The 15,471-nt window shown below is 37.4% G+C and overlaps 1 long non-coding RNA gene across 1 annotated transcript in view; it reads left to right on the top strand.

Annotated features, from left to right (window-relative positions):
* The first annotated feature begins 5,765 nt into the window (after nucleotides 1–5,765).
* Nucleotides 5,766–15,471, top strand: part of LOC112677807 (uncharacterized) — a 52,971-nt gene continuing 43,265 nt past the window's right edge. Inside the window, exons 1-3 of the long non-coding RNA XR_007413365.1 lie at nucleotides 5,766–5,932; nucleotides 6,986–7,150; nucleotides 13,149–13,277. This is a non-coding gene — a long non-coding RNA (uncharacterized LOC112677807). The remainder of the gene's footprint in view (nucleotides 5,933–6,985; nucleotides 7,151–13,148; nucleotides 13,278–15,471) is intronic.

The following is a 15,471-nucleotide window of genomic DNA, read 5'->3' on the forward strand; positions in this document are numbered from 1 at the left end:
TATACCTACAGAAAACACAGTGCTTTACTGCTCTTCTTTTCAATTAATTTTTGGTGTGCTCGCCTTGTGGGACTGTGCTCTCTGGCCATGTTCCAGAGGACTCCAAGACTGACCCCATCAACCTGTAGTCGTTTCCTTGGTGGTTTGATTATTCAGCCTCTATTTTCCCCTGGCAGTAGCAGCTCTATTAATTGAAGCCACCTGTTAGGTGGCATGTCCTCTATTCCCCAAGAGGAGCTGAAATTCCGTGTGCTGCTCCATTGTTAGCTCCCCACGGTCTGTGTATAAATTTGATTGCAGAAGAGGAGCACGGGGTCAACCTGAATCCAGATTGAATCTGCTGGGGGTTTGCAAAACTTGCAATTGGAGCAAGTGCATATATATTGCTCTGTATCCCAAGTGTGTCTTGATTTAAACAAATTAAAGTGTGGCAAGGCATAATTGAGAAAACTGAGAAATCTGAGGTGATGATTCTTAGAAGCATAATCTCTGAGACTAAAGGAATTCTAGAAGCCATTTAATTAAATATTTTCCTAATATATGATTCCTTCTTACAAAATCTCTTATAAGTGGCTCTTGATATTTGGAGCATCCAAGGATAAGACACATATTCTCTCAAGTAGTTCCTGTCATTTTCAGAGAAAGATAATGAAGGTTCTCCCCTATATTAAACCAAAATCTATTCCTCTATTTATTCAGCCAATTTGCAGGAATACTCACACTTGCAACTATAGATGGTCCTTGACTTACAATTTTTCAACTTTATGATGATGAAAAACAATATATATTCAATAGAAACTGTACTTTGAATTTTGAACTTTTCCCAGGCTAGCAATATATGTAGGGTACAATATTCTCTCATGATGCTAGGCAGTGGTGCCAAGGTGGCTCCCAGTTAGCCACGTGATCATGAGGGTATACAGCCATCATACTTAAACCATCTGTACCCAATCATTCTGTTTTTCATTTTCAGCACAGTATTCAATATTACATGAGATATTCAACACTTCATTATAAAATAAGCTTTGTGCTAGATTATTTTGCCCAATTGTAGACTAATATAAGCATGCTGAGTATGTTTGAGGTAAGCTAGGCTAAGCTGTGGTGTTTGATAGCTTAGATGCATTAAATGCATTTTTGACTTACAGTACATTGAGTTTACAGTGGATTTATTGGGATGTAACTTCATCATAAGTCAGGAAAGATCTGTACATAGAAAAATTAAAATTCTATCCCAAATTTCATATATTTGAAGACAACTATAATGGTCTACAAATACTTTTTCCTCCAGGCAAAATATTCACAGGTTTCAACCTTTCCTTATAATATCATGATTTATATAAATCTTTCTTCAATCATATTGAGCTTTTTTTTCCGTCACTGACAAAATTGCTTCTCCTAAGATGTGAATCCCAGAACTAGACTGGTGATCTGAAGGTTAGGTACAGAAGTGAGTTATCACATCCCTTAATCAGAAACTAGAAGAGGGGCAGAAAATAATTTTTTAAATATCTATAATCAGTTATTCCTGTCCACAATTACTTGAAATGTAAATGGATTGAACTCCCCAATCAAAAGACAGAGTGGCTGGCTGGATTTTTTTTTAAAGCAAAACTATCTGTTATCCATAAGAAACTCATCTTAGATTTAAGGACACACAAAGGCTGAAAGTAAAGAATGGAAAAAGATATTCCATTCAAATACTAACCAAAAAAGAGAAGGGGTGGTCGACAAAATATACTTTAAGTCAAAAACTGTCACAAGAGACAAATATATAATGATAAAAGACTCAAATCACAAGGAAGATGTAACAATTATAAATATATATGCACCCAACATAAGAGCACCTAAATCTATAAAGCTAATTTTGACAAAAGTGAAAGGAGAAATAGCAATGCCATAAGAGTAAATTTCAACACCCTACTTTCAATAATGGATAGAAATCCATATGGAAGGTCAATGAGGAAGCAGAGCACATGAACAACACTATAGACCAAATGGATTTAGCAGACAAATAGAGTACACTTCACTCAACAGAAGCAAAATACACATTACAAGCACAAATAGAACATTTTCCAGGATAGATCACATGTTAGGTCACCAAACAAGTCTAAACAAACTTAAAAAGATTGAAATTATACCAAGAATCTTTTCCAACCACGGTGGAATGAAACGAATCAATAACAGAAAGAACACTGGAGAAGTCATAAATATGCAAAAATTAGACAACATTCTCTCAAACAATCACTGGGTCAAAGAAGAAATAAAAAAGGAAATTAGAAAATACCTTAAGACAAATGAAAAAGAAAACACAATATATCAAAACTTATGGGGTGCATCAAAAGAGGAAATTTTACCTTGATACTTACATTGACAAAGAAGATTTCAAATAAACAACAATAAATAACTCTACACCTCAAGGTACTAGAAAAAGAACAAAATAAGCCCAAAGTTAGCAGAAGGAATAATCAAGATTAGAGCAGAAACAAATGAAATAGAAAATAAAAAAGAACAATAAAGTTAAAAGTTGGCTTACTGAAAACATCAACAAAATTGACAAACCTTGAGCTGAACTAACTACAAAGAGAGAAGACAAATAAACTGGACATAAAAGGAGACACTACAACGATGCTACCTTAAAAAAAAAAAGGATTATAAGGGACTGCTATGAATAATTATATACCAAAGAATTGGGTAATTGAGAAGAAATGGGTAAATGGATAAATATCTAGGTATATAATCTACCAAGATTGAATCACAAGCAAATAAACTATCTGAACAGATCTACAACTAGTAAAGAAATTGAATCAGTAATCGAAAACAATCCAACAAGGAAAAACCCTAAGACCAGGTGGATTCACTGGTGAATTCTACTAAACATTTACAGAATTAACATCAGTCCTTCTCAAAGTTTTCCAAAAAACTGAAGAGGGTGGAATGTTTCCAACCTTAATTTTCTAAGGCCAGCATTACTCTGATATTAAAGCCAGAAGACAATATAAGGAAACCAGTAGAGACCAATGTCCCTGATGAATATAAATGCAAAAATCCTAAACAAAATATTAGTAAATCCAATTCAACGACACTCACAAACTATCATATACCATGACCAAGTGGGTTTTACCCTGGGATGTTAGTTCAATGTACAAAAACTAATCAATGTAGAACCACGTTAACAAAACAAAATTTTAAAAATACAAAGTATCTCAGTAGACAAGAATCATTTGACTAATTCAACACCTTTTTATAATAAAAACACAATAAAAACTGAAATTACATGAAAGCCAACATAAAAGCACCATATATAAACAGCCCTTAGTTATCATCATACCCATAAGTGAAAAACTGAAAGCTTTTTTTTCTAAGATAAAATTCAAGGCAAGGTTGCTCCCTTCTGCCATTTCTATTCAACATAGTCCTAAAAGGCCTAGGCAAAGCAATTAGGCTAGAAAAAGAAATGAGATACATTTAAATTGGAAAGAAAGAAGGAAAGTTACCTCTGCATATGACATGATCTTATATGTAGAAAATTGTAAAGATTACATACACACAAAAATCTGTTAGAACTAATAAACAAATTCAGCTAAGCTGGATAAAAAATTTAACATATAAAAATCGGTTGCATTTTTATACATTAGTAATGAACAATCCAAAAAGGAAATTAAGAAAATAATTCCATTTACAATAGCATCAAAAAATACATAAATTAAATACTTAGGGAAAAAAATTTAACCAAGGAAGTGAAAGGCTTATACACTGAAAACTATAAAATGCTGCTGGATAAAAATTTAAGAGACATAAATTAATGGCAAAACATCCTGTGTTCATGAACTGGAAGACTTATTGGCAAAATGGCCATGCTACTCTAAGCAATCTACAGATTAAATGCAGTCTTTATTAAAATCCCAGTGGCATCTTTTACAGATATAGAAAAAACACTCCTAAAATTGATATGGAACCAAAAAGGAACCTAAATAGTCAAAATAATCTTGAAAAGGAATGAAGATGGCATCATGCTTTCTGATTTCAAAACATATTATAAAGCCATGGCAATCAAAACAGTATGGTCCTGGCATAAAGACAGACATATAGAACAAATGAACAGAAGACAGAGCCCAAAAATAAACCTATGCATGTGGTCAACGGGTGCCAAGAGTACACAATAGAGAAAGATAGTCTCAACAAATGGTGTTGAGAAAATTGGACAACCACATGCAAAAGTATGAAACTGGACCACTATCTTATACCATACACAAAGTCAACTCAAAATGGATTAAAGTCTTGAACGTTAGACCCGAAACTGTAAAACTCTTAGAAGAAAACCCTGGGGAAAAGCTCCATGACATTGGTTTTGGCAAGGATTTCTTGGAAATGAAATGAAAAACAAAGGCAAAAGCAGATGAGTGGAATTACATCAAACTAAAAATCTGTTGCACAGAAAAATCAATAAGTGAAAAGATTATCTATCTATCTCTCTCTCTATATATATATATATATCCTCCTATATATATAATTAACTCCTACAACTGAATAGTAAAACAAAACAAAAAAACCTCCTAATAATATGGTTAAAAATTGGGCAACAGACTTGAACAGATGTCCTTCGGCAGATGAATGGATAAAGAAGATGTAGTCTATATACACAATGGAATATTACTCACCCATCAGAAAGGATGATTCTCTAATGTTTATGTTGATGTGGATGCAACTGGATGGTATTATGTTGAGTGAAATAAGTCAAAGATAGTCATTATCAAAACAAACAACAGAAAATAACAAGCGTTGGTGAGGATATGGAGAAACTGGAACCTTTGTGCAACTGTTGGTGAGAATGCAAAATGGAAAACAACATGGAAATTCCTCAAAAAAATGAAAATAGAACTACCATATGAATCAGCCCTCCCACTTCTTAGTACATATCCAAAAGAACTGAAATCAGTATCTTGAAGGGGTACCTGCACTCCCGTGTACTGCAGCATTATTTGCAATAGCCAAGAAGTGGAAACAACCCAATGAACATTCATTTGTTCATTGGCAGAGAAATGGGTAAAGAAAACATAGTATATAGGCATGATGGAATATTAGCCATAAGAAAAGAAGGAAATCCGTTATCTGCTACTATATGGATGAACATTGAAGACATTATGCTAAGTGAAAAAAGCCAACCACAGAAGGACAAATACTGCACGATTCCATTTATATGTGTTATCTAAAGGAGTCAAACTCATTGAAGCAGAAAGAACAGTGGTTGCCTGGGGCTGGGGAGTAGAAACTGGGAGCAGCTCTTAAATGGGCATAAAGTTTCAGTCATACAAACCGAAACAGTTCTAGAGATCTGCTCTTCGCCATCCAGTTAACAATACTATACACTCCACTTAAGATTTTGTTAAGAGGGCAGATGCCATATTATGTTTCTACCACAATAACAATCATCTTTTAAGGCTTACTTTAATTTCCAGGCATATCGATATCCCCAGCAAAAAAGGGAAATCTGCATAGGAAAAGAAAAAATAGAAAACCTTTGTATTTCTACCATGCCCATGGATGTGCCAGACTTTCCAAATAATCTTGCCAATTGGAGGCCCACTCTTGGTCTTTAATATACATTAAGGGCTTTGCAAAAGTGCTAGTGGGTGAAAAGGCAGGAAGCATCTACAACCATCTCAAGGGGAGCCTTCTGCTTCCAGGAATAAAGTCACACGTTCACAGGTGCTTCCTGTTTTTTCAAACACCTTGCCCACCTTCTGCACACCACGTTTGCATTCTGCAAAACGTGAGCCCAACAGGAAGTTGCCTGCAAATTCAGGTAGCTTTTCTGACTCTTAACGAGCTCTTGAATCTACTTTCAGAGAAATGCCAGCAAAAACTGTAGTCATTTGTAGCCCAAGAACAAGTCTGGAAGAAAAATACACAGAGGACTAGCACCAAGAGGGTGAGAATATTTTTTCCTGTGAAAATGCTGTTTGCAATTTACATATTTAAACAAATACATGTGTTTTATGTTTTGAGCTCCTGCGGGTGGAATTCGAAGTGACTGCAAGTGGGTGGTGGTTGTCATTTCTCTGTTGTGAGGGAAGGAGTAGAAGAAGGAAGGTGAAGTACAGAGCAGGAAAGAGACCTGTGTGGCTGGAATGCCCCCAGCTAAGCTCAGGGGAAGAATAACTGGAAGGATTTTTCGATTTTGGGATGCTCACAAGGTTGTCCTGAGATTTCAGAGCCATCATCTTGAAATGAGCATGTAGAGCGTTAATTAAACTGTGATAGTGTTCACAGTAAGCTGTGATTAAACTTTGCGGGGTAATGTCTCCTTAACGTGGTCACAAGTGGACTTGGAGTGAAAGTGGCAGGTTCCAACTCAGTTTTCAAATGGGTTCAGAGAAGTTGTTCAAGGCAATAGATGAGAAGTCACATATTATACGTAATGAATAATCTTAGAGAATAGATTGATTTTTTTGTAATTAAAATTCAAAACTGGAGAAATTAGCAATTTCTAGTAACAATATTTATTTAGCTGCCAATTTATATTTTTTTTCATTTTTGTCCAATCCATGTTATCAAATTAAGTTAAACTGCATAAATGTTTTTGTTTATGGACTCTTTGATGCTTTTGTTTTTTTCCCACAATGAAAATAAAATTAGTAACCACAAAGGTAAGCTTCTTCCAGGTAACTGGCAAAAGGGCCAGATGGGAGAATTTTCCTCTGCTGGGATTCAAATACTTATCTGTAACCTACACTGGTTAGAACTGGTCCATGTCCGACCTAGAGGTACCACCCTTAGCAGTAAATTAGAGGAACAAAGCTAAGGTGGATTAACTTCCTTTTCCTTGTAATAACAAAGGTGGGAACACCTGAACATCTTATATAACAAAAACCCTTAAATACATTTTATTTGGAAAACTTTATACATCTAAGAGTTTGAAAAACTGTGATTTTTTTTTTTGACTGTAAAATCTGTTCTACACAAGAATGTATAACTCTTTCAGCCATCTCATGTAGTTTGGTAAAGCAACACGTCACTGTGGGAAAATCTCTACTGAAGATCCCAACCTGTAAATGCCATCAATCCGAAGAAGTCCTTGTGCTGAGGAACCGGACTTCCTCTCTGGACATACATACAACACAGTGGAAAATAACAAATGACGACAAAGGTAGGCAGGATTCTAGTGACTCGGTTCTGTCATTTACTAAATGTCTCTGGTTTCAATTTTCTCATGGGCAAAATGAGAACATTGGATTGGGTATTCTCTGAAATCTTTCCTACCCTTAAAATGTGCTGATCCTTAGGTTTTTAAGAAAACCTGGAATAAAAGATAGCACATGCTAAGTATCAGATGGGGTGCTGTGTTGGTTCTGAGAAGGAAGACATTACATAGGGCTGGGAAACCTGAGACGGACTCTGCAGACTAAGAGCATGAGCTGTGTCTGGAAAAGGGCACAAACCTAAGAAGGCAGAGAGGAGAGATAGGAGGCCCTAGGCTCACTCCGCAGAGGAGCAGAGGCTCGAATATGGCTAGATTTAGGGCATGTTCAAATATGGCCAGGCGCACACCCGAGTACTATAGAAAGTCCTGCTTCTTGCTGCCTTCATGTGCAAGGATAATAAAGGTCTCTTGTAGAAAAGGTTTAGTAGCTGAGACAGATGATCAAATGAGCATCCTCAGAAGACAGCCGTGAAGATCGACTGGATTTTCTTAAATTTTATTTTAATTCCAATATCGTTAACATACGGAGTTATTTCACTTGCATGTGTGCAACACACCGATTCAACAGTTCTATACATCTCCCAGGGTTCATCACAACACGTGCACTTCCTATTCCCCATCGCCTATTTCCCCCATCCCCCCACCCGCCTCCCCTCTGGTCACCACTAGTGTATTCTCTAGAGTTAAGAGTCTCTTTCTTGGTTTCTCTGTCTCTCTCTTTCCTTTGCTTATCTGTTCTATTTCTTCAATTCCACATGTGAGTGAAATCATACGGTATCTGTCTTTTTCAGACTGACTTATTTCGCTCAGCATTGTACTTTCTAGCTCCATCCAAAACGGGTCAGCTACATGCAAAAGAAGGAAACTGGACCACTTCCTTACACCCCGCACAGACATAAACTCAAAATGGGTTAAAGACCTACATGTGAGACCTGAAACCATTAAAAAAAAAAAAAAAATCCTGGAAGAGAGCTCAGGCACTAAGGACTCTGACGTCAGCCATAGCAACATTCCTCAAGACTGGCTGGGTTCTAACACCAGAGCTCTCTTTTAAATAGTTTAGAGTTCCTTAAAGAAGCTCAGAAAATATGTCTTCCCGAACAGAAACTATACAAAATCATAGGCTAACAGGCCCACTGGCTCTAGGGAAGGGAGCAGGTCACTCAGGGTGAAAATGATACTATCCACCAACTAAGAAAGTGGCAGCTTCCTACATTCAAATGGGACCACGTGACTTCTGCTCTTTGCCCTCTGACCCCATTCTGTTCTCTCAATCAGTTCCTCTATGGTCTTCCTTGCTTCCAGGACAACTCAGGCTGTATGGCCAACAGGTATTGGTTCTCCTGATCCCCTTTCTTTGTTCATCTGCCATCCAACAATCCCCTTACTTGCTCTCCCCAATTCTACTCCTAAGCGCCTGAGCACTGTTGTAGAAAATCTGAACCGTGCTGCGTGCGGCTTCCATGTATGTGTTCTTGTAAACACTATATTCAACCATTTTTACAAATCCCTCCATAATCACCGTCTTAAAATTTTCACTGCCTTTCATTTTCTTTATCCTCAGATCCTTACTGTGCTTTTACTTCCTGAGGGTATCTCACAGCCTGTCTTGAGAATGTTGATGTTGCCTGATACTTCCTCAACTCTCCCTGTCATTGTATCTCCAGTTTATGCCATATCTTCACCCAGGGACCTACTTAGCTAACATCAAATAAGTAAAATCTTATCTATATAGTATCACCTCATCTTTTCGACAACATTGTGAGATCAACTCTATTTTACAGAGGAATAAGATGTGCACCCAAGATCACTCAGCCAGTAAAAAACAAAGACAGGATTTAAATTCAGGCAGTTTCAGCTCAGAGCCTGCATTCTTTTCCCTCACCCTGAGAGGAAGTGGAGAGAAAGGGGTGTATGTGTTTGGGTTGGGGAGGCAGGATTTGAACATAGGTATATATATGTTACGTCATATCCAAGACTACTTTGTCTCTTCTGCCCTCTATCCCATCCTTACTCAAAGACTTTGTATCTGCTGTATAACAAATCACCTCCAAATCTGGCGGCCTAAAACAATTGCACAGCACTGCCCACAAGTGTAAAGGTAAGCTGGATGTTTCTGCTCACACGGGTGGGTTTGGCTAAATGTAGCTGTACTTACTCCCATGACCAGCTGGAGGCCTGCCTGGGACTGGACGGTCTAGAATAGCCTTACTCACATGTCTGGAAATCGACCTGATGTCAGCTGGGGAGACAAAAGTGGCTAGGCCACGTGTCACTCATCATCCAAAACATCCAAAGCCTGTTCACATATTAGTCAGTGATTGCTGGATCCCCCCACACACACCCTCCCACAAAGGCCAAAAGAGAACAGCTCTCTGTGTGCAAGCAAGCACTTTACAAGTCTGTTTGCATCACATGCATTATCATCTCATTAGACAAAGTCAAGGTCAGGCCTAGAGCCACCAAAGGGAGACACAACTACAAAAAGCCTTCAGACTCTGATGCATCAATTATACACTACCCCTTCTCTTTCATCCCACCCTTTCCACTGACCCCTTCCCTTATCTACCAGTTTGATAGAACAAACCCTGTTCTAGAAGAACCTCCCTTCAATCCCATTATCCCCTGAGGTATGAGGTAGCTGAGTCCATGGGGAGTAGGGATTGCCTGCATCACCGAAAGGTCTCTGAATTAACTTCCATGTAGAAAATAATGATAACGAAAGGATGAAGTAATTTAAAAAATATACAATAGCCACAATAATTGTAAAAAAAACTTAGACTTCTATTCAGGGAGGAATATTGTTTAGGAGGTTGGCATAGGGTGACACTAGGAAAGCGGGCTTTTAGTTGGTTATATTTCTGTTTTCACGTTCTCTATAGACCATGCACGCCTCATTACCTGTACCAGAGAAAGATGCCCCTGCTGCTCTGTCCTCGTATTACCAGTGCTCCAGAATCTTTCCTCTGAGCCTTAGCAAGGATGCAAGACACCTGACTTTGAAGTTTCATCTTCATTTGTACCTCATTATGTTAAAAGACAAGACCAAAAAACACCCTAATTTTTCTCTGGCTTTCCCTAAGTTCCACTGAAGGGCATATATACTTTTAGCTTCACAAGATGGTACATAACTGCTCTGTGATTTCCCAGCACTGTGTGAGAGTTTCCATTGCTTCACATCCTTGCTCACACTCATTATTTTAATCCTTTTCAGTTTAACAGTCATAAAATAGCATATATTTTAATTTGTACTCCCATGTTCTAAAAGCCTTGTGTGCTTCATTGTACAGAATATTGAAGAGAAGTTTTTTCTTTTATTTCTCTTGCTACCTCCCACAATCCAATTTCTTTTAGGACTAATCCTAAAAGGATTAGTTTGTGATCTTTTAGCTGACAAATTAGTCACCAGCTTTTTTCTGGGTAAATATATCTCAAAGCAGGTGTTTACTTCACCTAGTAACAGAAAAGGTAAATTATTCACAGAAGTAGAGGTAATACGGCTGGGTCAGTTCGAAGGTTCAGAAAATGTCTCTTGATTTTTGTTCCCTTAAGTCCTCCCACAGGTTGGTAACCACAGGAGCAGCCAAAGCACTGCATGTAAGGTTGCATTTGTGTTATTTGCAGCTTGGCTTACTAAAATGAAGTTACTGTAAATCTGATAAAGATGTGCTCTTGTCATTTTTCATATATATATATATATATATATATATATATGTATGTATGTATTTACATATTTTTAAAATTGGAGTTCAATTTGCCAACATATAGCATAACACCCAGTACTCATCCCATCAAGTGCCCCCCTCAGTGCCTGTCACCCAGTCACCCCCACCCCCCGCCTACCTCTCTTTCCACCACCCCTTATTCGTTTCCCAGAGTCTTGTCACTTTTCTATCCTTGCACGGTGGTGAGGGATTTCAGACATGAACAGAGCTCCACTGGACTTAACTCACTTTGAAAAACCCTCAGATAAGCATCTGAGTTCTGGGGCCCTTTACAAAAACAAAAACAAAACAAAAAAAAAAACAAAAAACAACTTCTTTTTCTTTGTTTTAATTTCAGGATTTTATTGGGCAGATGAAGGCTGTTTCCTTTAGAAAATCTCCCTCTGTGTTTATGCAGCTTATAATGGACTTTCCACTCTTACTCAGGCAGGATTTGGAAGCACAAGCTGGTGTTCAACTCAGCGAAAGTATCAAAATAGCCAGCAATGTCAGATCATTAAACAGAACACTATAGAGTTATCAATAGACATTAGAAAGCCTTTTTAAAGGGTCATTGAAGAATCTGAAGTGATCTAAAAAATGTCCATGATATAAGATTGAGTTAGTGGAAACTTATACATAATATGTAATAATTTATAGAGATATATACCAAATATTAGCAGTGGGTATGGTTAAGTGAAGAGATCATGAATTAGTAAACACTTAAAAATGCACTTCTGATTTTCAATAGTTCTACCAAAAACATGTATTCCATGTAACCCAAAATAATTAGAATAAGAAGTACTTATTAATAAAAAGGATAATGTAGCAAAAGTTCTGGGAAGACTTAGGCTTGTAATGTAAAAGCTTTGAGGCCATAATATATACATTTATTTTCCCTTTTGCTTCCTTGAGTTTGACATTGGTGTAAGAGAATAATGGAATTATAACTAACTAGATCTATTCTGTAGATCTATGTCCTCCCAAAACCCAATCCACTATAGCATGGGGGGATATTTTAACCTCCCAAGCATTGGGTGGCATTCCAGTTGAGGAAGTCACTCATCATTACTGGAGAGCTGGAGTACACAAGCTTAGTTGAGGGTGTCCTTGGGGCAAAGAAGAATTTAGTTAGACCTGCCTACAGTAACAACAAGCTTCCTATTCCTTCAGAGAGCAGTTGTGACCCTCAAAAGAGGAAACTGAAAGAGAATGAGTTAAATTAATGCTTTATTAATCAGTGTTGGTACAAAGTAAATCAGTCACAAGGCACTCAGTTTCATTAATATGCATCAAAGTATCATTACACTCATGTAGAAGCCAGATAGGGACGAGAGACAGTCAATGGGTGATTTCATGAGGGTCTTCTCTCCTTCTTCAATTGCTATTGCATCTATTATAATAATAATCATAAACTCATCTCTTAGATCAACAAATTGAGAGATTTAAAAAATACTCTATCTTATCCTAGCTTGTTAAAATCCCTGTATACAATTTCCTAAGACTGGGGGTGAATTTAAATAAATTTTTCAAAGCAACTGAGGATGTGTTTGTGTAATGGTCACACAATGTATCTAGCACTATACAACATTTTGTAGAAGCTAGAGAGATAAGACACTCCTTCTAAAGAAATATCTTATTGGGGAGATAACAAGAGACACACATGTAGCACACAAACAACATTAAATATTCCAGGGGGCATAGTAGGGTGAAGTATAGATGAAATGGTCTACTGCAATTTTAGAGTATGAACTCTGGATTTGGTTCCCCTGAAAATCTAATCTCAGTTTCTTTTAATTATTATTGGGCAAGTTTCTTAATCTCTGCATGCCTTAGTTCTTCATCTATAAACTGGTAAAGAATTAAATCTGCTGCATAAAATAATCTTAGGCCATATGTTTAGAAGAGTGTCTAACACATAGATGGAGCTCAATAAAAACTGGCTCTTATCTTTGCCATAGGTAAAGAAAAATAGTTCAGAGAATGCATCTGATACTTGTAAAATATCAGTTGCCAGAGTTGGACCAAGCTTTTGACAGAAAGTGATGCCTCTTAGAAATGGCATGATCAGATTTCAAAGAACATTTTTAGGTTTGCATTTTATAAAAGGCCAGGGATTATTCATCCCAATGACAGCTATAAATCATTCCCAGACAGAAAAGAAAGTGGAAAAAATATGTCAGTTGATTATTTTCCTTAAAAAAAATCTTAGATCACTGATTTGAGGTTTCTCTTTAAAGTTTGAAAAGTTTATGACAGACCACAGCTCATGATGGGGACAATCCTGAGGATATACGAAAAGCATTTCCCATGCAGGAAGAAGAAAATATTCTAAAGAAGAGATAAGAGTGTGCCATGAAATCAAAAAGGTAAGAAAATAATATTTATTCATTCATGAAGGAAAGAGGTTCTTGGTAATGAAAAGTTATTTTCTTCAGTCAACAAACATATTAAGTGCCTACTACGTAAGACATGGTACTAGGATCTAGAATCTAAAATTAAAGTAGCCTGTACCCTCAAGAGTTTGTGATAGACAATTAAGTGGTACAATGCAATGTGACAAAGCTTAGAACAAGTCCCTACAGAAGGCATGCAAGGGAGATAGAAGGCAGGGATCAGGAAAGGCCCCTGGAGAACATGCTGTCTGGATGCATGCAGAAGAATGAAGTACTGTAAGGACTTCACTATGGCCAGAGTACCAGGGTGGTAAAGTAGGGCACGTAGCTGAGCCTGGAGATGGAAGCAGGAGTCATGTGAAGTTCCGCCTTCATTCTGAGACCAAAGTGAATCCATTGAAAGACTTAAGGAATGGAAATGATATTCAACTATTTTCATTTTTGTAAGATCACACTGGTTGCACAGTGGAAACAAATTGGAAAGTGGACCAGGATTGAGCTATCATGAATTTTATAGCCAAAAATCCTGTATAGTTTTCTATCTACATGAAGTCTGCAAAGTGCAATGAAACTCACTTTCTCTTTTTTTTTTTTTTTTTTTTTTTTTTTTAAAGATTTTATTTATTTATTCATGAGAGACACAGAGAGAGAGGCAGAGACACAGGCAGAGGGAGAAGCAGGCTCCATGAACCGGGAGCCCGATGTGGGATTCGATCCCGGGTCTCCAGGATCGCGCCCTGGGCCAAAGGCAGGCGCCAAACCGCTGCGCCACCCAGGGATCCCGAAACTCACTTTCTCTTAAATCTGTGTGGCTTGCTGATGCAGGCCAGGGCTATTACCCATTCATCAATCCTCCTCACACTCCCAATCAGTTCCCAATAATTAATAATACAGCTGCCACAGTAGATGAAGAAGAGGAGGATGAGGTATGAACTTGCTTTTTCTCTTTTTCAAATGGAAATCAGCAGACACTCGGGGAGCCATAACTTGAGAGAGTATCACGCGATAGTTAATAGTACAGGATCTTGATTAAAAGGCCAGTTCTGTCCCTTGTTCTTTCTGTGAACTTGGGCAAATTTGTCAATATCTCTGGTCCCAGCTTCTCTATTACAAGATAGGACTAAAATCACTCCTGCCTTGTATTAAAAACTGGCTAACTACTATAAGAAATAAACCAAATCTCAAAGGCTTATCACAATAAAATTTTATTTCTGGCTGAAGTCAAGAAAAGGCATGAACTCAGATGATAAAATAAGTTAAAGGTAGCAGGATAAAAGCGATGGATATAGAAATTACTTTTCATATATACATAGAATAACCAAATAGAAGATATCGTCATTGAAAAACTTCATTTACGTTAACAAAGATTAAGTACTTTGGAATAAATATAAAAGGAAAGCTGCAAGGAAAACACCCCTGAAAGCTATAGAAGGAAAGCTGGACAAATGGAAAGACAGTCTGTTTTTGTTTTTTAAGAGGAGAGTGTGCAAGCTGGGGGAGGAGGGACAGAGGAAGAGGGGAAAAAAGAATCTTAAGCAGGCTCCACGCCCAGTGCAGAGCCCAATACGGGGGGCCCAGTCTCATGACCCTGTGATCATGATCTGAGCCAAAATCAGAAGTTGGACGCTTAACCAACTCACCCACCCAGGCACCCTGACACCCCCAGTGTTTGGATAGCATGACTCTGAATCATAAATTGTCAGTTCTTTCCAAGTTAATGTAAAATGTAACACCATCCCAAAAAAGACACAAATAAGCTTTCTTATGGAGGTAGACAAGTTGATATTAAAAAACCATGTGGAAAGACAAACATACAAGAAAATCCAAGAATACACTGAAAAGGAAAGGCTGGGAAGAAGGAATAGCTCTAATCAACATAAAATATGCTATATGATCTTCATAATTAAAATGGTGAGATGCTGGTGTGTGAGTAGACCAACAGACAAAGATAATAGGTTAAGAAAGTCCAGACATGGACCCAAGTACATACGTAAATAGAGTATATGATATAGGTGGTATCACAAATTACTAAGAAAAATGCTATAATTTTAATAGATTCTTCTGAGACAGCAGGATGGCCATTTGGAATAAAATAAAATTAGATCCACTCTTCACACCATACATGAGCAAAAATTCCAATTGTAACAGGGATCTAAATATTAAAAAA

This window comes from Canis lupus, chromosome 10 (assembly GCF_003254725.2).
Source record: "Canis lupus dingo isolate Sandy chromosome 10, ASM325472v2, whole genome shotgun sequence".
NCBI classification, from domain to species: Eukaryota; Metazoa; Chordata; class Mammalia; order Carnivora; family Canidae; genus Canis; species Canis lupus.